At 56.9% G+C, this 20,650-nt stretch overlaps 1 long non-coding RNA gene across 2 annotated transcripts; it reads right to left on the bottom strand.

Annotated features, from left to right (window-relative positions):
• Nucleotides 1–891: 891 nt before the first annotated feature.
• On the bottom strand, nucleotides 892–14,217 carry LOC119872907. 2 transcript variants are annotated; one of them, XR_005363577.1, is made up of 4 exons: nucleotides 13,913–14,217; nucleotides 6,343–6,506; nucleotides 4,697–4,868; nucleotides 892–1,870 (listed from the first exon to the last, which is right to left on the bottom strand). It is a non-coding gene; the product is annotated as an uncharacterized LOC119872907 (long non-coding RNA). The 2 variants fall into 2 exon arrangements; XR_005363578.1 differs by lacking the exon at nucleotides 13,913–14,217 and adding an exon at nucleotides 7,457–8,401.
• Nucleotides 14,218–20,650: the final 6,433 nt, after the last annotated feature.

Here is a 20,650-nt window from a genome sequence, read left to right on the forward strand (position 1 = left end):
CAGAGCCCAGAGAAAGGCCCAGCACTTTCCATCCAGGAGTCCTCACAGCAGCCCCCTTTGGCCAGCAGAACAGAGGCACTGGAGCTCCCTAGAAGCCCCCTCAGGGTGTCAGGTCCAGGCCAGGAATCCAGCTCTAGAGGATTCCAGCTTCCAGCTGAGTGCCTGGAACACCAGACATCAAAAATCTGGCAGGCCGAGGGAGAAGGGAAGATTAGATCATTAGGGCAGAATGAAGGAAACCGAGGAACCAAGGGAGGGGAGGAAGGACAGAGGCCAAGAATGTTTCAAGGCAACCTGAAAGCTCCTTCGGCCTCAGGCAGGCCCAGACACTGGCAGCTTCCCCACTGCCTCCCTTACTCCGCCTGTGGGGACCCGGCGCGCCTCCGCCCCTCCCTGGGCTCAGTGCTGGTCCACACACGTGTGCACGCACGAGCACCCGAGGGGCACGACGGCGGCCTGCTGCACACGCACGCACGCATGTGCAGGTATCCGGGCTAGGCGTGCAAGGCCAGAGGAGGATACGTGTGTGTTTGTGTGCAGTCTACAAACATGTTTTCACCAAGCTCAAGGAGAAGCAATCAGTCATCTCCCAGGAATCCTAGCAACAGCCGTCCCCAGGAAGGGCTTCTGCCAGCTGGAGCAGCCGTGAGTCAGCAGAGGCTGCCGCGGGAGGAGGAGAGCTCTTGCCCCCGGGCCGGCCGCTCCCTCTCCCGGCCTGGCTGCCTGGCTTGGGTCACCGCTTTGGCACCGATGGCCCAGAACACATTCCTGGAACTGGCCAGCACAGGCGGCTGAAGGGTTTTTCCCTCCTCCTCCCTCGCCCTCTCCCATCCTGTTCCTCCCCACACTCGCCCTTTTTTTCCACCCTCCCCCCCCCCAACTCTTGCTGCAAAACCCAAACACCGCATTCACGAGTTCAGGAGCTCCAGCCAAATGGCAGGAGCCGGCGGTGGAGGGGATGGGACCTGGGGCTGCCCGGGCCTGGGAGGGCCAGGGTATAGGACACCTCCTGCCGGGCGGCGGCCGAGAGGGCCCTGCTGGGGACTGCTGAGCTCTGCTGAATTCCTACGGGGCAGAAGCGTCATCGCCCCGGGGCTGCCGGGCACTGGGGTTCAAGGCGGCGGCTCCCGGAGCACCCGACGGGGCCTGCCTAGGCCCGGGTAGCAGAGGGGCTGACACGGGACCGGGCGGGAGGGTGACCGAGGGCAGGAACCGAGAGGCCGATCACCAGCGCTGCCTCTATGACCTGAGTGCTTATTTCAGCCCCCTCGGGGCGATAGGATTATCTCCTTCTACCTACAGACGGGGAGATGGAGGTGTAGACGGGTAAAGGGGCCGGCCCCAGGTCACACGGCTCTTAGCCACAGGAGCCAGATGGGGCGGCCGGGGCTCCCCCCAAGGGCCGCACGGCCTCTCCTCCCGCCGGCGCCTCTGAGGTGTGTGCCCCGACGGCGGCACCTAGAGCAGATCCATCCACTAGAAACCACAAAGGCCGGCTCCCCTGGTGCGGGGCAAGCGGATCTGGGTGAGGAGCAATCTGCCATCTCAGCAGCCGCGAGGCAGGGGCAGCAACAGCCTGGCCCAGCCCGAATCCCTGGCCTCTTTACTGGAGGCAGGAAATGAATAAAAGCTAAATGAGTTTGAAAATGCCAGGAGGCAGTGTTTATCCCCTTCCCCCTCCCCCTCCCCCTGGCAAGGACCGTGTATAGTTACAGTTTAATCTTGGAAATGCCAGACAGCTGTTCGCCGTTGCTAAGAGACTGGCCCACATTATGCAGATGTCAGGGACCTCAAATGTCTGCCGGAAATTACAGATCATGTTGGAGGAGCAGAGGGGCCTTCTCTCTGCTGGGGAAGCGCAGCGGGAGACCTGCTGGGGGGGGAGGGTGGCAGAAATGAGGGGCCTGCCCCTTCCCGGGTCCCCCCTCTGTGGCTCTGGATCCTTCACTGTGCTTGCTCTGCCGCCCTGGCTCCCTGCTTCCTGCAGCTCCCACCCCACATCCGGGCCTTCTTCCTTTGACGACGGGTGCTGAAGCCTAACTCCACCCTCCCCCTCCAGTTTTCCTTCTGGGGCATTTTTCTTCAGTCCCGTGTCCCTCTGTCTGTCTTGCAATCGTTCCGCCTCTGGGATGCAGCTAGGCCAGCTGGGACTGAGCTGAGATGGGCTGACCCCACCCTAGGAGGAGGGGATCCCACCCTTTGAGACCCCCTCACCTGGGGCTGAAAAGGGACACACACACACACACACACACACACACACACACCCTCCCCAACATCCCCCTCCCACTGCTCCCGCTGAAACCCAGGGAGGGCCACCATGGCAACTGCAGGCTACCAAGACTGCTGCATCCCTGGGGAACTGCCAGGGATGGGGTAGGTGGGAGAGGAGGAGGGGAAGCGCTGTTCCAAAGCCCACACCCTAACATGGACTCTGATTGAAGGTGACAGGGGAAGCCACCAGGGCCCTGGGGCAGGCAAGAAGCAGGCACAGCTCCTCACTCAGGCTGGCAACGACGTGGAAGGCTGCCAGGTGGTGCCAAGGGAGCAACTGGCATCCACAGTGTCTGCAGGATGACACCTGGGTATAGTGGGGGTGAGGGTGGGCTGAGGCCGGGTAAGGGTGTGGAGTGGGTACTTCCTCTAGAGCCCACAAGGTACCTGGAAAGCAGAAACTTTATGCTACTGCCCATGCATCCAAATGGTGTCCACGGTCCCTGGTGCCAAGTGTGTGACCCTAGCTTCCCCCAGCCATATAAAATAAAGCCAGCTGCACACTTCATGTGCTGTGGAAGATGGCTGTGAAGAATAAGAATGTAGTGCATGTGTGTGTGTTCACCCATATATGAAAGCATTTTAGAAAGAGATTCGTGGGAGCCCCCATGAAAGCAGGGCCTTATGAGCACCCATCTGGCCTTCCTTAGAGATGCCGATGAGGCTGGTAAGAGGGGAACACCATTTACATAGCTCTATCCAGGTACCCAGGTCTTCCTCCCTGCAAATGGATACCACCCTCAAGGAGCGTCTCCCTGGCTTTGTGTCCAGGCTCCTCCGGTCAGCTTCTCATCGGGCACATTCCTACAGCAACAGTGATGTTGGATTCGAAAACTGAGGCATAGACCCATCTGAGACCTGCCATTGCAGACATTAGCTTTCCGTGGGCCCTTGGAGCTTCTAATCCCCTATCCGACCCTCCCAGCCCTAGCAGGACCATGACCTCTGTCCCCACCAGTTAGATGCCAAGGTGTCTCCTCTTGTCAGCTACATGAGCTGGGCCTTTTCTCTTCTAGAAAATGGAAACAGATAATAGCACAGACCTCTCAAGGTTGCTGTGAGGATTGAGTGGGATAAAGTACAACCTGCTTAGCTCCTGCTAAGCTCTCAATACATTTTCCTTCTTTTATTAAGGTGGAGCCGCTCCTGGGCCCTGCCTCCTTAGAAAGGTGCCAGGCTTCAGCAGTGAAAGAGGGGGATTTCCTTGGGCTACATATACACCTGCTCCCACCCCACCCCAGCCTCCTAGCACAGTGGCTGGTTTCCCCCTCTTTAGAAGGTTCCAGAAGTGTTCTCCTGAACAGTGCACCTGGGAACTCTGAGGGCAGGCACCAGCTACCAGGCAGGTGGGGGTTTCTTGGGGCCTCAGAGAAGACGCTGTTCCTGAGAAGGGGTGGGTGGTGGAGGATGTGCCCCTTTCCCCGTGGAAACTGCTGAGCCAGGAAGGATTTGGCGGGCAGGAGCCGCGGAGACTGAGTCATGGCTGGCTCCCAGCTCATTCAGCCTCTGCGGCCCTCTGAGGCCTTCGCTTGGCGGGAGGGAGGACGCGGCAGCTGCTCAGCCCCGTCTTTGTTCCTCGTTCTCTCGCTCAGCCTCTCCCACCCTGCCATTTCCTCTCCCCGGCTCGAGCTCTCCCTCATTCACTTTCTTGGCCTCCTCCTTTCTCTCATTCTCCCACCGACCTCGGTTCCCTCCCCCTTTCATCCTGCCCTTGAAGCGTATTTCTTGCTTTCTCATCCTTTCTTCTCCCTCGGAGCTCAGAATCACACTTGGCAGTCTCCCCTCCCACCTCCCTCCCCTCCCCGGTGTCCTTCCCTCCCCCCTCCACTCCCTCCCTCCCGTCTCTCCTTCCTCCGCCCCTTCTCCTCCACCTCCTCCCCCAACCTCTCTGTCTCCTCTTCACCTGAAGGAGACACTTCAAGTCCCCAGGCTGACAAAGCCAGGTCAAGGTCATCTGTCAAGCCCTCACCAGCCCTGGCCTGGAAGACTGGGGTCCAGAGACCAAGGTCAGAGCTGAGCAGAAAATCAGAATGAGGTGGGGAGAGTTTGTTTCAGAGTCCAGACAACCCCTACCAGCACTGGCACTGGCTCCCTATCTGGAGATTTCTATGCCAGGCCACCTGCTTCCAGCTCCCTTCTGCCTAAGCTCCCAGTGCAGCAGGCCTGTCAGAGTCCTGACTCTCCCTGGTTCTGCTTACTTCCTTACTCTCTGCCCTGGTGCAGGAAGGCCAGGTGAGAAAGGCAAGAAAGAAATCAGAAGCAATAATAAACTGCTTTCAATCAGAAGGAAAGCGGCTGGGGGCAGATTGTACCATATATGAGGTGCACGTTGTAGTAACAAAGTGCAAGGCTTTGAAACCAGACAGGGTGAACTTGAATCTTGACCCTGCTTCTTATTACCAATGAACTTGAGCAAGATACTCACGGCACTTCAGAGTCCACCTCTATTGAATGTGGATAAGAAGAAGAACACCTCCCTGCCAGGGCTGTTTCGAGAATGCGAAAATGTGCACAGGAAGTGCCAGCATGGTGGCTGCTCCTAATCCCTAGTTCCTCTGTAGAGATAGGAAGGCTTCCTGGAGGAGATGGAGCTTGTTCTGGGTGTGGAAGGAGAGATAATAATAGTAATCATATTTCCATTCTTGTCCGTACCAGATGGACAAGTTTCTTGCAGTTCAGAAACTCTTATATTTATTATTTTTAAAATATTTTTAAATAATATTTTATTTATGTATTCATGAGACACACAGAGAGAGAGAGGCAGAGACATAGGCAGAGGGAGAAGCAGGCTCCCTGTGAGGAGCCTAATGTAGGACTCGATCTTGGGACTCTGGGATCATGCCCTGAGCCAGAGGCCAACACTCAACCACCGAGCCACCCAGGCGACCCTGTATCATCTCTTTCAATCCCCAAGTAACCCTTTGAGGCAGTTATTTTCTTATCCCTGTTTCATGGAAGAAGCAGTTGAGGCTCAGCAAAGCTAGGCAATTTACCCCAATTCACACAGCAAAGTGGAGAAGCAAAATTCTTATCTCCTCTGCTATGAGTTGGGGTGGGCAGGGGGACATAGCAAAAGTGACAGCAGGCAAGACCCAGCACAGTGCCTAAATCAGGCAAGAGCAGGCAGAGAACAAGGGTCTGTCTGGATGTGGCCATGGGGAAATTTTAATTGAGCCCAGTGCAAACCCAGCTTAACTCCCCGGTCAGATTTGGAGCTTTCCTGTTTCGGTCAGCCTGCCTGAACTCTTGCTCTTGAACCATGGCAGGGAGAAGCAGGGTGGGGTCCAAGTTCCCATCTCTGGGGCACCACATCTCTGAGGCTTCCTCTCCTTCCTCCCCACCCCCACATCCTATAATCCAGATAATCCCTGCGGTAATGTCCCGACCTCCGTATGGCAAAAATGATCTCTCTTGGTTTTTTTGCCACCCTCTGTTGTATAACAGGGATAATCGCTTCTTCTCTGGGGAATCAGGACAGGGCCCGTGGGGCTACTGCCTGTGATCACAAACAGGCCTGGGTACAGAGGGCACTACGACAATGACGATGGGAGACAGGTCTCTTGTGGGGAAGAAGGGCAGTGAGGCCTTGAAATCGATGGTTTCTGGTAGAAAGAGGTGAATTAGGGGGACCAGAGCCAAACAGGTGTAGTGGCCCCACCTATGGATCCCAGCCCTGGCACCCTTCCCCCAGCCATCTCAGATTACACCCAGCACTGCTTTCAAAAAGAACTCCGCAGTTTCCATGGCAACTCACCCACGTGGTCTCTGCCTTGGAGGCTGAAGTGGGGAGTGGTGAAGGGCAGCTGACAGGAGGCGTGAGGAGCTCCTCCAAGGTGAGGGCAGAGTCCCACCCTCCTGCCACCCGCCCTCACCTCCAGGCCAGGCGGAGGCCTCACATTGCTCCCCAGGAAAGAGGAGTTGGAGCTCTGGGACCAAAAGGCAGCAAGGTCACTCCCCCAAAATGTGCCCTTGGCCATGGGCCCTAGGGCAGCCTCCTATCCCGCCTCTGGGCTCCTGGAGGAGAGGCCAGGTGAGGCCCTGGGCAGAAACACGCCTCTGGTTGTATCTCACCTTTCCTTCCTTTGAAATGGCGTTAGCTTTCTGTTCTGGGGCCAGGGCTCGAATTCTTGTTGGGCTACTGTGAGCTGTGTTAACTGGGGAGAGGGGCTCGACCTCTCCGAGGCTGTGTCCTCATCCTGACAGTGAGAACGCCACACCTGCATCAGCTGCATCAGCTGCATCAGAGGGGAGCAAGTGAGATCACATTTGGGAACGTGCCTTGTGAAAGAAAAAGCATAAAAGAGAGAAAAGTAGAGGTGGTCCTGGCGAAATGGGAGGGCACTCGGAGCCCAGCCTTTGCCCCCCTACCTGGCCAGTGCCCCAGCTCTGCTGCATGGAATCTTGCAGTTCAGAAACTCTTATATTTATTAAAACCCTGATTTGATAAGCCCTCACTTTCCTGTATTAATTGTGTCTTGATTAATCTCCCCCGAACTGGACTCCAACAAAAGCATCTCCTTCTGGCCAAATACGTCATCTAGAACCAGGTGCCCTGTGAATGTGACTTGTGGTCCTACCACTTCGCTGATGTCAGGAGGGCAGGGCTTTCCCTGGAGAAGACAGAAGGCTGCGCGGCTTTCTCTGGGCGTTTCCCATCCTTCCTCCCCTCCTGTCTCCACACTGGGAAGCTCCCTCGTGGTCTCTGGCAATTTCTCTCTAGCCCTGCTGAGGGGGGATTCGTCTTAGCTTGGCCCCCTGAGGGGCAGCCAAACCCTCCTCCCCAAAAGAAGCCAAGCTTAGCAGAGGGGTGGGGTAGAGGGAGAAGAGGCCGAGGTGCCCGCAGTACACACACCTCCAGCTAAAGGGCCTTGCGCCTGGCCCTAGCCTCTCTCTTCCTTCCCAGTCTCCATGCACTGGCTGGTGAAGAACCCACAGGCTTTGCTCGGCCCTTCCCTTCTCCCAAGAGCCCCTGGGGGTCCCTGAGCTGCTCCCTCCTGCCCTGGGACTCTGAGTGAGCTGCCTGCCTTCTTCGCAGAGCCTCCCTCCCTCATCCATCAAGTGGGGGGTGATTCTGGAGGCCCCCTTGGCTCTAAAACACTGACTCGGCAATTCTCTGCAGCAGGCAGGAGCGCCTGGCCAAGCAGCCTCCTCCCCCACAGCCCAGCCCCCTCCTTCCCTTTGTCACCTCACTCGGCAGTGCCCCCAATCCCAGAGAGGGTGGCTTTCATTATTTTTTCTTTATTTTTATCAAAGGGTATTTTTTTGTCAAAAATTGTGTCTCCCCTGAGACAGCACAGCCTTTGAGCAGGCTCCCCTTGTTTCCATGGCAACAGCAGCTGGCTCACATGTGTGGTTGCCATGGAAACAAGGCTGGTTCTCCTCCCCTCCTCTCTCACTTTCCCTTCCTTCCTCGCCACCTCACTACCCCCCTCCTCCTCCTTCGCACCCCTTGAGATGCAAGAAAGGGCAATGGGTGGCCCCTGCCCTGTGGGAGCAAACTGGGTCCTGCCACCCACGGCCCACCGCCCACAGCTCAGTAGTAGCCACGTGGGCAGACCCCTGCGACAGGCCAGGGGGGCACGTCCTGCAGGGGCCCTTCCTTCCATATTCCATACTCTGGGGTGCGGCTTTTCTGGTCCAGGGCTTGGGGCGCAGGCCTACTTCAGGGCTCCAGACAGTAACCCCAAGGGATCCTGCCTCTGGCAAGAGTGGGGGCTGTGTTCTCGCCTGCCCGACACAAAGCTCACCCCAGAGGTGTGTCCATCACCTTTGAGTCGCATACGGAGCCTGCCTCCGCCACAGCAAATACACACGAAGGAAAAGGAAGGACCCTTGGGGAGGAAGTCAACGGCCGGAGATGGAGACAGAGGAGAGAGCAAGTGTACTGAGAGTTACGTCTTGTCTGTCACTAGACGTTACAAAGACCGTGTATCACGTTTCCCAGGGACATGTAAGCGCCTCAAGAGTGGGAACCCTCCTGTCTTGTCACTGATGAATCTGCGGTGTCTGGGGGGAGAGAGAAAAAATAGTGCGTACAACATGCTCGTGGTGAGGGTTTTTTAGGTGGCAATTCTTGTTATAGCCTTTTTGCTGCTTTTCCTCAGCGAACATGTATTAAATGTATAAAAAGAATAAACAACAGGTGTATTTGTTTGATCTGAGAGGATAAAGGGAAGGGAATTTGAAAGAGGCCAGATTGTGGAACAAACCAGAGGCAGCTCTCCCTAAAAGCCGTAGCGGGCGGCGATCTGTTGGGATCTGTTCGGTCTCGCGTCACGGGCTGGGCTCACGGGGGTGAGGGACTCTCCACTTGGCAGGAGAAAGGCGCCAGGGATCTCAAGTCAGAGCGGGAGAGAAGGGGCTGCCAGGCCAGGTAAGGGCAGCTGAGAGGGAGACCCTTGTCACCTGCCTATCCTGAGGTGCCGAGGATGTTAAGAGGCCGATCCCCCCAGGAGCTGGGCGCTGGCATCCCTGCCCCACGCCCACCCTGTCTCAGGCCTCGGACTAGAAATTTGGCTCAATGTGCTGGAGATATCAGCAAAGGGGCAAATTCCAGCTCCCTGTCTCCTGAGGGGCGGGGGTAGCGGTGGGGTGGGGAGGTGGAAGGCCATCTCAAGGTCAAAGAAGCAAGTGTCATGCAGATTCTTGCCCTCAGCCAAGGGCACACTTCTCTGTTCCCTTCCCCCCACCTGCCCCGATGCCCTGAGGGGTGGACCCAGGCACCTCGGAAATCCAGAAATCTGAAAGTCTTGGATTGCGGGGGTGCAGGGCCCTGAGGGGTCATTGCTCAGTTCCCATGATCCCTCCATCTGGGACAGACAGAGGACCGGAAGGCGAGGCTGGCCCTGGCTCATCCCCAGCCAGCTAATCCTGCCCGCTGTAAAGGGGACAGAGGGACAGAAGGAGAACAAAGAGAGGCCAAGAAGGAAAGGAAAGGAGGAGAAAGAGGGAACTGGCTCCGGGCCTGGCCACTGCCCCAAGGAGAGGGCCTTGCTCCTCTGTGTCTCTGTGAACGGGACAGGGACAGGGAAGCACAGAAGGTCCAAGGTGAGGGGGAGGCGGAAGATGGGGAGGTGGGCGTGAAGTGGGGGAGGGCCAGGGGGACTGGTGATGGGCGGTGCCTTCAGTGCCCGGGAATCAAAATAAAGCTGACAACCTTAGTGGCACTTTTGAGGTCTCAAGACCTTCACAGCAAGAAAAAAGCCCCACATCACAAGGTTCTGATTTGCTCGCTACTACCCAGTCCGGGCCAAGGCACTGAAGTGATGCTGCTTTCTGCTGCCTCTTCACCAAAACAGAGCAAGGGTGCCTCTAGGGTACTGTGATGGAGGAGATCTAAGGGTCAGGGAGCCTGGCAACGAGTCGTGGATTGTGTTCACCATAAAGTCTCAGAGGGATCTTCCCTACAACACCCTCCCAGGACAGCTTCCTCCACTCTCTGCTTGGATGCCTCCTGTGACAGGGATCTCATCCCCTTAGAGAGATCACATCTCCCCAGTTTCGATTCTCTCTTGCTAGTATCTGTGCTACCCTTTCCGTTAAAGAAGAAGAATTGTGCTTCCCATTCCATTATCTTTACAGAGAAGATCAGTGACAAATAACATCTGGGTTTATCCATCATCCATGCATGCCAAATTAGCCCTCACCCCAAGGGTGACTCTAAAAAAACTCCCTACTTTCCCTTCTCCACGTCCTACGTTCCAAACAATTGCTTAGCTGGTGGCCCTCCCTGCAAGCCTGAGCCCCCGGTGGGGTGCAGTGGGCCGGGTTCCGTTCTTGCCATCTCTCCCGCTCCTTTATTCTTGTCCTTGGTTCCGTGCCCTTCCTCCAGCTTTGAATGTGTCCTTCGCAGCCCGCGCTTATCTGCCAGCCGGGGGCGGCGAGGCACTTCATCTCTTAGGCTCCTCCCCTTCTCCTTCCCACCAAGACCTTTCATGATGACACGGAGAGTTTCTTCTTCCAGGGCCTCCCAGGCCCGCTCACCATTCTTTCCTGGCTCCCCTCTAGGACCGCACCTGCCTTCTGCCTCAGTGTCCCGAAGGTTTACCTGGCCCAGTTAGATACGCCCCTGGCTTCCCCCTGCGTCTGTTTCCTTGAAGTGCGGAGAGCGGATCAGTACCCTAAGTCACCGCCAACTGGGTGGCTCAAAACACATCACACATTTATCCTCTCACAGTTCTGGAGGCTAGCCGTCGGAAATCGAGGTGTCAGCAGCCCCTCGCTCCCTCGGAAGGCTCTGGGCGAGTCCTTCCCTGTCCTCTTCCAGCTTCTGATGTTTGCCCGCATCCATCCTGGGTCCTCCTGGGTGCGTAGACCAATTACTCTGATTTCCGCCTCTGCCATCACGTGGCCTCCCTCCCCAACCGCTCCCCTACCCCCGCTCCAGGCAAGGCTCCCTGGGCCTGTGTCCCTACCTCCTTCTTCTTATAAGGATATTGTCTTTGGACTTAGGGCCCACCCTACTCTCCTATGACCTCATCTTAACTTGATTACATTTGCAAAGACCCTATTTCCAAATAAGGTCACAGTCACAGGTTCCTGGTGCACGTGAATTTGGGGAGGACACTATTCCACCCAGTGTACTCCCTCACCCTCTCCTTTATCCACCCGCCCATCTCCCACCCCCCAAGAAGCTCTCCTGGCTCGGTCAGTTAGGCTGACTCTTCTCCGTCTTGGACGCCCTGCCAGCTCCTAACCAGCAGCTCTCCGGCCCAGTCTCCAGCACCCCAGTCTGTCCTCAAAACACACATCTTACCCTGTTACCTAAATGCGTCCCACTGCGCTGCAGTTAAGGGACAAGAATTTGCAGCAGAGGACACAAGACCTTTATACGGGTGTAGCCTTATCGTCTTTCCTACCGTTCTGCGCGCACACACACAGGTGCACACACACACGTGTGCAAACACACAGGTACACACACACAAACACAAACCACTGGCAAACCATGCTCTGACCCAGCTAGAGCTCTCAGGAAGCACCAGGCTCCTGCCTCTGGGCCTTTCCACAACCACTCCTCTTCCGAATGTCCGCTACTTCTCCCTCAACATAGATTCAGCTGCGTCCACCGGGTCCAGGACACTGACTCCCGCACCCCCCCACCTCCGTGAGCCTGGGTCAGTGCCCCGTCTTCTGGAGCCCTGCCCTGTGTCTGCCCCTCACAGCTGGGAGCTTCTCCAGGACCAGGACTGAGTCCTTTCTCTGGTGCTTCAGATGGGTCCCTGGAGCGCATGGACGGAGCCCGGGTGCATAAATAATACTGTATTTGCCAGATCCTGCCAAGGCTCCTTTGATCTGCATCTCTGTGTTCCTGTTTTCCATTTGACTTCATACCCGCCTCCCAACCCCCACCTCCTCCCCCCCCCGCACCCCCCCCCCCCCGTCTTTCCTGGGTCCCTGGGAACCCTCCCTCCACCCCACCCCCACCCCCACCCCCAGCCCCAGAGCCGCCTCCTCTCCAACTCCCAGCTGTTCTGCAGCCTCACTGGGCATTCTGAGCCTCTTTCAACAGCCACTTTCTCCCCCTTCGCTCAGTCTCAGCCAAACTTGTTTCCCTTCTTCCCCTACTGGGGCGGCACAGGGCTGTCCTCTCTCTGGACTGCTACTTGCACCTGTAACTTGATCATTCGTGTGCCTGTGCTGTTTTGGGCCATGTTTCTGGGAACCATTGCATGGCAAAGTGGTGTGGAGTTGGGTGTGCTGGGAGACGACTCAGGAGCCCCTCAGGGAGCTGGGAGTCAACAGAGAGCATAAATGCTCACCTGGAGGTAACAGGATTGCACTCAACCCGCCACCACCGCAGGGCAACACCCCAGGGTCTCCCCGAAGTGCTTGCCAGGGCATTCGAGCCCCGTGGGGCTTTTTGCTGACAGAGAAAAATGAACGCCTTTCTCCTGGGGTGTTGCGCATGGGAAAGATATCCTGGGGCTGCTCCAGGGCCTGAAGGGAGACAGAAGAAAGGCCTGGGGTGCCCTGGGCTTCAGAGGTCGGAGTAGCCAAGGCTGCCCAGGGCCCCCTCCTGGCAGGGAAGCTGTTCTGGGTAACAGAATTACCCATGGCCTCAGGCCCCGGCTGAAAGGAGTGTCCTCATCCTGTCCTGGTGGGCAGGGGAGGCAGGAGCAGGACTGCCTGGATTCACAGTACCCAGAGCAGCTGCAGAGCTCAGTCTCAGACTCTTGACTGGCTTTCCAACTGCCAATCAGGGTCTCAAACTGAGATCTTCCCTCCATTTCCCCAGCTCTAAAGCCTCAGGGCTTCCCTTCTGGATAAAGGGCACCACCCCCCACCCTCTGGGCCACCCAGCACCCAGTTACCCAAGCCATAAAGCAGGGAATCTCCTTTTTTAAAAAAAATTTTTTTAAAGATTTTATTTATTTATTCATGAGAGACAGAGAGAGAGAGAGAGAGAGGCAGAGACACAGAGAGAGAAGCAGGCTCCATCCAGGGAGCCCGACGCGGGACTCCATCCCAGGTGTCCAGGATCAGGCCCTGGACTGAAGGCGGCGCTAAACTGCTGAGCCACCCAGCCTGCCTGGGAATCTCTTTTGAGGCCTCTCTCCCCCACTGCCATCGAGCGGGCCATCAAGAGTGGCTGGCACTGCCTGTGGGCCACTGCTCCCAGCTTCAGCTGCGGCCAGGCCCCCGCCACACCAGCCTCTTGCCCTGGACTGCTCTGACGGTCCCTTAACTCTTCCCTGCTGTTCACCTCCAAGTGGACACAAATCACAAAGCAACCACCAAGTCTGGAAGCAGAAGCAAGTACAGAAGATGTGGCTTGTTGGGATCCCTGGGTGGCGCAGCGGTTTGGCGCCTGCCTTTGGCCCAGGGCGCGATCCTGGAGACCCGGGATCGAATCCCACGTCGGGCTCCCGGTGCATGGAGCCTGCTTCTCCCTCTGCCTATGTCTCTGTCTCTCTCTCTCTCTCTCTATCATAAATAAATAAAAAATTAAAAAAAAAAAAAAACAGAAGATGTGGCTTGTGGCTCTCACGTGACAACCCAAGGCACAGTACTATTACCCACATTTCCAGACTCTAGCCACTCTGCAGCCTCTACCTAGTAGCCTGGGTAGATCTGCTTACTTGAATTTGATCTTGTCTGTTTGGTAAAAATCCTCCAAAGATCCCACAGGGAAAAAATGCCTGTAGGTGTAACTTTGAGGCCTCCTGGGCAGCCTCCTGGGCATGATGGCTGTGCCCACGAGGAGGTGGGTGCCCTTCCACCCAGACTTCCTATAAATTTCTCCTGTGATGGGATTTGCTTTCTTCCTTTGACTCTTAACAACACCCCTCCTTTTATAATTCCCCCAAATTCCTAAGCTGCTGAAAGGACGTCGCCCCCCAATGGACGTCCCTGGAAGCTCCCTCAGTTTCCCTGAGCCGGTTCATCTCCTGCTTGCCTGCCAGCACCGGCTCCTCCTGCGGCCCTAACTGGGGCTGGGCTGGGGCAGGGCCCAGCGGTCGGGTCTGGTCTATGTGCCCAGGGCGGCTGCGGATGGGCGGGGAGGCCCATGACCAGACTGGGACCCCATGGAGGGCAGCCTGGAGCCCCAAGGGCAACGCCGGCCCCCCCCTTGCCGCCCCCGCCCCCCAGCCTCCCTTCCATTTCGTATTCAGGGCCCATTCACTGCTTTAATGAAACTCACCATTTTCTAGCTGCCCTGTGTTCCTTCTGCATTATTCATGGGCTTCACTCTTTGCTAGCGACAGGCACAGGCTGACCTCACGCTCCATTCAGGGACTAAGAAAGTAAAGGCCCTGGTGACACAGACCCTTCCCGGCCCCTCCCACTCTTCCTTATCTCCTCTGCCCATTTCTCAAGTCAAGAGGGTCAAGAAGAGGGTCTGTGATGGCCACGTACGCGTCTGGGGGTCAATGGGAGTCTTTGGTGGTTTGTTGCTTCTCATCAAGTGCCGCGACCGGCCCCCTGAGCCTGGCTCCCTAGAACTGAGAGATGAACTTGGGAAAACCCTCTCTGCAGAGTGTCCTCGGGTCTCTCCCGCCTGGCTCCCAGCCCTCAGGCCTGCCTTTCAAGTGAAGTGCCCTTGGGACCACTGGACCTGACACTACCTGCTTTGTTCTCACCCCCCCACTCCACCCCCACCCCCGCACCCCCAGGGCTGCTGACACTGCAAGGCCACGTTCTACACTCCCTGGTTTTCTTGTCCAGGCTTCCCTGAGCCATCCCTGCCCCCTACCACCCAGCCCAGCTAAGCACTAGGAGCACCAGGCAGGTGGAGCCAGCCCTCCTCCTTTGGAGCAAAGAGGCAGGAAAGGAACGGTGCCACCTCCTCCAAGGCTCCCCAGCTGCCTGCCTCACTGACCCTCACAGCCTCCCTGGAGGACATACAGACAGCAGGGTCCAGAGGGGCCTAACCATGACCAGTGTGGGCAGGGGGCTATGATCATCCAGGAACTGTTCCCTGAGCACACATCTAAGTACGGCATTTATTCTTTTTTTTTTTTTTTTTAAGATTTTTATTTATTTATTTGAGAGAGAGAGAGAGAGGAGTGCACAAGCAGGGGGAGCTATAGAGGGAGAAGCAGGCTCCCGGCTGACTGGGGAGCCGGATGCAGGGCTCAATCCCAGGACCCTAGGATCATGACCTAAGTTGAAGGCAGTTGTTCAACTGACTGAGCCACCCAGGTGCCCCAATACAGCATTTATTCTGAAGCAAGTCTTTGAGGCAGGGGATCCGTGCCCTTCCTCACAGACGAAAAAACAGGCCCAGACAGAATGTGACCAGTCTCACAGCCAGCAAGTAGCAGGGCCCAGATTCTCTGGTTCAGAAGCACCCCTTTTGGGGCAACTCCTGGCAAGATGGGGGGGTCTCTTTGTAAGCATGTTCTCTGGCACCCCAATCCCTCGCTTGCCACTCTTCCAAGGGCTGGTTCAGGAGGGCCCGGGCACACTGCGCCCAGCTGGCTGGGGATGCAGCAGCTCCGCCTGCCCCAGAAGGACCCAACTGCTAATCAGAAGCACTGGTATCCAGGCAACCAGCCTCCCTGGCTTGAGATAAGCAAAAACAGCTGGGAGCTGCTGAGGCTGGGAAGCCATCAGTGGGGAGGGAGACGCAGAGCCAGCCAGCCAGTCGGCTGTTATTTTGAGCCTCCTATTCTCACCTTCCCAGACCTCGGCTGGAGCTAGGGCCTTTCCCCTAAGCTCATCCTGGCCACTGCCTCAGGAGAGGGGTCTCCTGGGCTTCGGCCAGGCCCCAAACCCAGCAATTAGCGGGAAATTAGCGGGAGAGCTGCTGACCTTCCCTCTTTCTGGAAGCAGGAAATGGAAAGGTAGTTGGTCACAAGCTGCCAGGGTGCAGGGGCTCTGGGGTCGTTTAATAAACAGAACTAGTTGAGGTTCACCTTTTGAGGCCTCCAGGGCTCAAGGAGAGATTATCCTCTCCTCCCCACATAGGGCCGACTGCGAGGACAGGTTCAGCGGAGAACCCAGGCCTCACCCACGTTGGTAGTGGTAATCAGGCACGGGGAGCAGCGCTGCCGGCGAGGTGGGGACATGGACTGTCAGACCGGCTGGGCTTGGATCAGTGCCTACTCTACACATTATAAGCTTGCTAGGCCTCTCTGAGCCTCAGTCAGTGAGGCTGTGAAATGGTAACAGTGATGTCCACCCCGCAGATGGGGAGGTGGGGTATAAGCAAGAGAAAGCATGGAAACTCCTGGAACAGTGTCCGGCACTGTTGGTGCTGCTATGGCTGTCCTCCCTTCCTCCTGCCTGAGCCTGCCCCTGCCCAGCCTGGACCTCTCTCCCACACAGATCTGTCTTCTCCCGGGCTATTTCTGTCTCTGGTTCTAAAGGTCAGTGCCTTTCCTGGGATATGGCAGCTGCTGTGTCTTCCCCACCTCTGAGTGGTATTAGTCTCATGCCATGGGGGGTAGGGAGGGTTTGCCCCAGGTGACCGGCTCCACCTCCCTCGCCTTCACCCAGGACTGTCCTGGGCAGGCCCACCCCCACGTTGACACATGGTTTTCCAAGGCTGCCACTAGGCCCAGAGCATAGAAAGTTACTGGCTGGCTCACCGACAGGACAGCAGCCAGCCACCAGAATGCTCCTGCAGCTACTCCAACACTAGGGCTTCCGGGGGGCTCCCCGCTGACCACCCCCCACCCCAGCCTCTTTCCCAGAGTTCTGGCTCCAAGCCATCCCAGACCCTCCACTGGGACCAATGGGCTTTTCCTATATGAGAAGGATTGGGGAAAAAAGACTTTCTATGGGCTCAAAGAAAGGACCAGAAGAGGCACTTCACCTGCCCAGTAGGAAATCATCATGGTAACTTCAGGATTGTACTCCCCTCCGTTCTCTCTTCGCTGCCTCCAGCCACTGCCCACTCTCCTCTGCTGACCCTTCCCTCTGGGGTCTGTGGCTCGGGTCTGGCAGAGGGAGCATAGTCTGGAAGCACCCATCCTCAGGCAGCCAGCTAGCTGGCTGGCCTTGCACCCAAAGGATCCTTCAAGTCCAGCACTGGTGCATACCAGCACCCTGAATTTTGGGGAGGTGGGAGAAGATCTCGTGGGTGAGTGACGCACCCCTGTAACTAACACAGGGGCACCTGGCTGGCTCAGTCCGAAGGCATGTGATGCTTGATCTCAGGGTTGTTAAGTTTGAGCCCCATGTGGGGTGTAGAGATTACAAAAAAAAATAAACTTAAAATATGAAAACACTACTTCAAAGGGTCACATTTATTTCTTTTTTTAAAAATAGATTTTATTTATTTATTCATGAGAGACAGCGAGAGAGGCAGAGGCAGAGGGAGAAGCAGGCTCCTCAAGGGGAACCCGATGCAGGACTCGATCCCTAGACCCAGGATCACACCCTGAACCAAAGGCAGACACTCAACCGCTGAGCCACCCAGGCATCCCTCCTATATTTATTTCTTTTATTATTATTTTGGGGGTGGAAAGGGGGAGGAGGGAGAGAAAATCTTAAACAGACTCCACTCTCAGTGCAGAGCCAGACATGGGGCTCAATCTCACAATCCTGAGATCATGACCTGATTCAAAATCAAGATTTGGAAGCTTACCAACTCAGCCACCCAGGTGCCCCACCCCTATATTTATTTTAAAAGAAAAAAAAAAAAAAGGAGCTTCAGCAGTCAGGCAGTGACAAGAGCAGGAGTGCAGAGGGCACAGCGTTGTCCGTTTGCGGCTAAATAGTTTCCAGGACACTCATGGCCCATCAGCACCCCACAAGCCCCCATAGGATGTGACTGACCCATCCAGCCCTGACTCCTGGTTTCTGCCAGGATATTGGCTATTTCACCAACCCTAACAGCTCCCTCAGAGAGGCAGTGTGGCTCCTGTTCATTTTCACTTTGGGGTTCCTCCAAGGCACGGGTAGTATGGTGACCCAGGGGCAGGGGTCTGAGGGCCAGCCCTTCCTGCCTGCCCCACCCTAGGGATGATCTCAGCCGGAGGGCCCAGAACAGGTGAGACACTGGAGCTTGGGGGGCGGGGGAGCTGGGGAGGCAGGCGGGGGGGGGGGGGGGGGGGGGGGGGGGAGAAGGGTGTCCGACGAGCACAGTGGAGGTCTTAGTACAGGTGGTGGAGATAGAGCAGGGCTAACCTAGTGACCCCAAACCCAGGACAGGAAAGGCTAAAAGGAGGAAAAGAGCCTGGAGCTGGGGGTGGGGGCTGGGGGTGCGACAAAGGAGCAGCTCCCATTGCCCCCCACTGCCCAGCCCCAGCCCATTCCTCCTATTCTCTCCGGCACCTCTAATTTCCTCCCCTCACTGACCCACTCCTGCTGCAGAGCTTCCTGGAGAGGAGCAGGGACACAAAGTCAAGATAAACAGCACTGAAGGGGGCTCGGGAGGAGCATTCCAGAGCTAAAAATAACAGGGTCAGCTGGCTGGAAGAGCCAGTGGCCCCCAGCCCCTCCCCCAGTCCTCTCCACCCCCTCCTCCCCACCCAGCTGGGTGGCCCCCAGCTCTCAGCTGAGCCTCCAGCCTGGAATGCTAATCTGCTGTCTCCTGGCCCACCGCCCCCTTCCCAGGCCCTGCCCCTAGGTGTGGGGCCACAGCCAGGGGAGGTGGGGAGCCTGCCCCCATCAGCCCTTCCTCACTACACCCCAGGGGAGCCCGACAGGCCCACAGCTCGGCAGCTGACCCTCCCGCCTGCCTTCTCTGTTATTATTTGGGACCTGGTGAAGTCTGCGGCCGGCCCTGTCAGCTAAGGCAGAGGGCTCCTTCAGACGGCAGTGGGGATACAGCTGTTCTCCCTCCCGCCCAGCGCCTTGGGGAGCGATTCTCCTCCTCTAGGTGACAGGGGAGGGGAGCACGTGGGGGCAAAGAAAATTCTAGGAGGAAACTCACCGTCAAGCACTGCTAGGTGCCAGGGCAGTGCTACACACCCCCAGCCCCGCCCTGCCCTGCGCAGAAAGTAGGTATTAGCCAAGCTCATTTCCAGGTTAGGGACCCAGGGGCTCCGGGAGGCTCCAGGACGCGAACAAAGAACTAGTCCTGGGAGGTAGCCCAGGGAGGAGTGGAGGCCCTAGGCCTGGGGCTGCCTCCACAGGGGCAGGTTCTCCCTCCCCGGAGCTGCAGACTGGCCAGCCCTCTCCCCTCCTGCCAGCACCCCCCCACCCAGCAAGGTGTCTGGAGTGTCAGCTCACTGCCTGCCCGCAGTGGGGACCGGGCAGCCCGTCTTGGCCCGTGGCGGGCCCGCTGTCCCTGAGGACGCCAGGTGAGGGCTGCCCATCCGCAGGCACGCCACTCTTCTGGTGGGCGCCGCTGGGAACAGGGGTGGGGAGTCGGGGTGACCCGGTTGGCAGTCAGGACAACCTCCTCCTCATACCCGTGATGCCCTCAGGGTGTTCCTGGAGGAGTTTTTAGGGGACCACGCCTGGCTCTGGAGGATGCCCTTTCCTGAAAAGCCTGAAAAGAGACAGTGCAGGCCTTGGACCAGCCTGCACAGCATCAGCCGGGCCCTAGGGCTCCACCCACGCGGGGGGGGGGGGGCGGGGGCGGGCGTGGATGGTGGTGGTGGTGGGGGTTTGCTCTCCTGTCGGCCCTGGGCGGGGAGGAAGCAGAGATTGTTAAACCCCAGAGCAAACTGGGCAGGCTTAGCTGGGATCCAGCTGCTGTCTTTAGTGGGCCAGCACAGGGGTGGTATTTTTTGCAGGTGAAGGGAGGCAGCTGCTATCCTCCGGAGATGCAGGGAAGCTGGAGGAAAGAGGCCTTCACAACTGATTCAATCTTGTGGACCGCCTCCCCATTGGGGATGCTCCGGCCTCCTGCCGGCCTTGAATGCATCTAGTGATGAGAGGCTCATCCCTGTCAGAAAGTTCTGGTTATTAACAAGCTCTTCCTTGTTTTTTTTTTTTTTCTTTAAAAAAAAAAGACTTTATTTATTTATTCATGAGCGACACAGAGAAAGAAGCAGAGACACAGTCAGAGGGAGAAGCAGGCTCCCTTCAAGGAGCCCCATGTGGGACTCGACCCCAGGACCCAGGATCATGACCTGAGCCAAAGGCAGACACTCAACCACTGAGCCACTCAGGTGCCCCAACAAGCTCTTCCTTGTTGTGTTGAGCTAGAATCACCATCCCTGTGCTTCTCATCATCTGCCCTCTGGGGCCATGAAGTTGCTCCCCTTTCCCCCAGAACGGCCTTGCAAAAACAGAGTCCTGAGTTCAGGCGATTGGAGACAAGCTTGCTTTCAAACGCTAGAATTGAGGGGACAGCCACAGAAAGAATTAGACGATTCAAAACCACACTGCACTGGTTGATCACAACTCTACCAGAGCTCTGCTCTTTGCCCACGCTCTGCTCTCAAAGACGCCTGCGGGTGAGGTGCCATTCACACAGGGGCTCTTTATTTGATTAACAGGAGCAGAACCTTTTACTGCCCAGCCCATGTGGACTCTGGAGGAAAGGTTCTCACATGTCCAGTAAACAGAAGGTCTTTCTTTGACAGCAGCTGGACATCGCATTGTTTACTAGGTCTCTTGAATTCCTCAGAAATTCGCCCAGAAACCTGGGCGCCCGGAGACTCGTCCCATTCCCCACCTCACGCACCCCCAGGCCTCACAAACAAGCCTCTCAGCCCCATCCCAGCTAGGTCTCATTTCTACCCATTTTTCTCCATCCTTCTGGCCACCATCCTAACCTGCCCAAGTTCCCCTTACCTCTCACCTCCAAACTGTGGATCTCGGACTTTCTAGCTCACCCCAAACCCTTTCTCTGCCTAGAAGCCAGAGCCTGGGTCACATCCTAGTTGTTGTTCACATTTGCAAACCTAATGATGGTTGTCAGTGCATTTCAAATAACTAGATTCCTCACCATGGGCTACAAGACCCTTCAACATGGGGCTCCATTGGGGTTCTGTGGCACCTCCCTGACCGCTGGCCATCCAGAAGCATGTCAAAC

This window comes from Canis lupus, chromosome 8 (assembly GCF_011100685.1).
Source record: "Canis lupus familiaris isolate Mischka breed German Shepherd chromosome 8, alternate assembly UU_Cfam_GSD_1.0, whole genome shotgun sequence".
Taxonomy (NCBI): domain Eukaryota; kingdom Metazoa; phylum Chordata; class Mammalia; order Carnivora; family Canidae; genus Canis; species Canis lupus.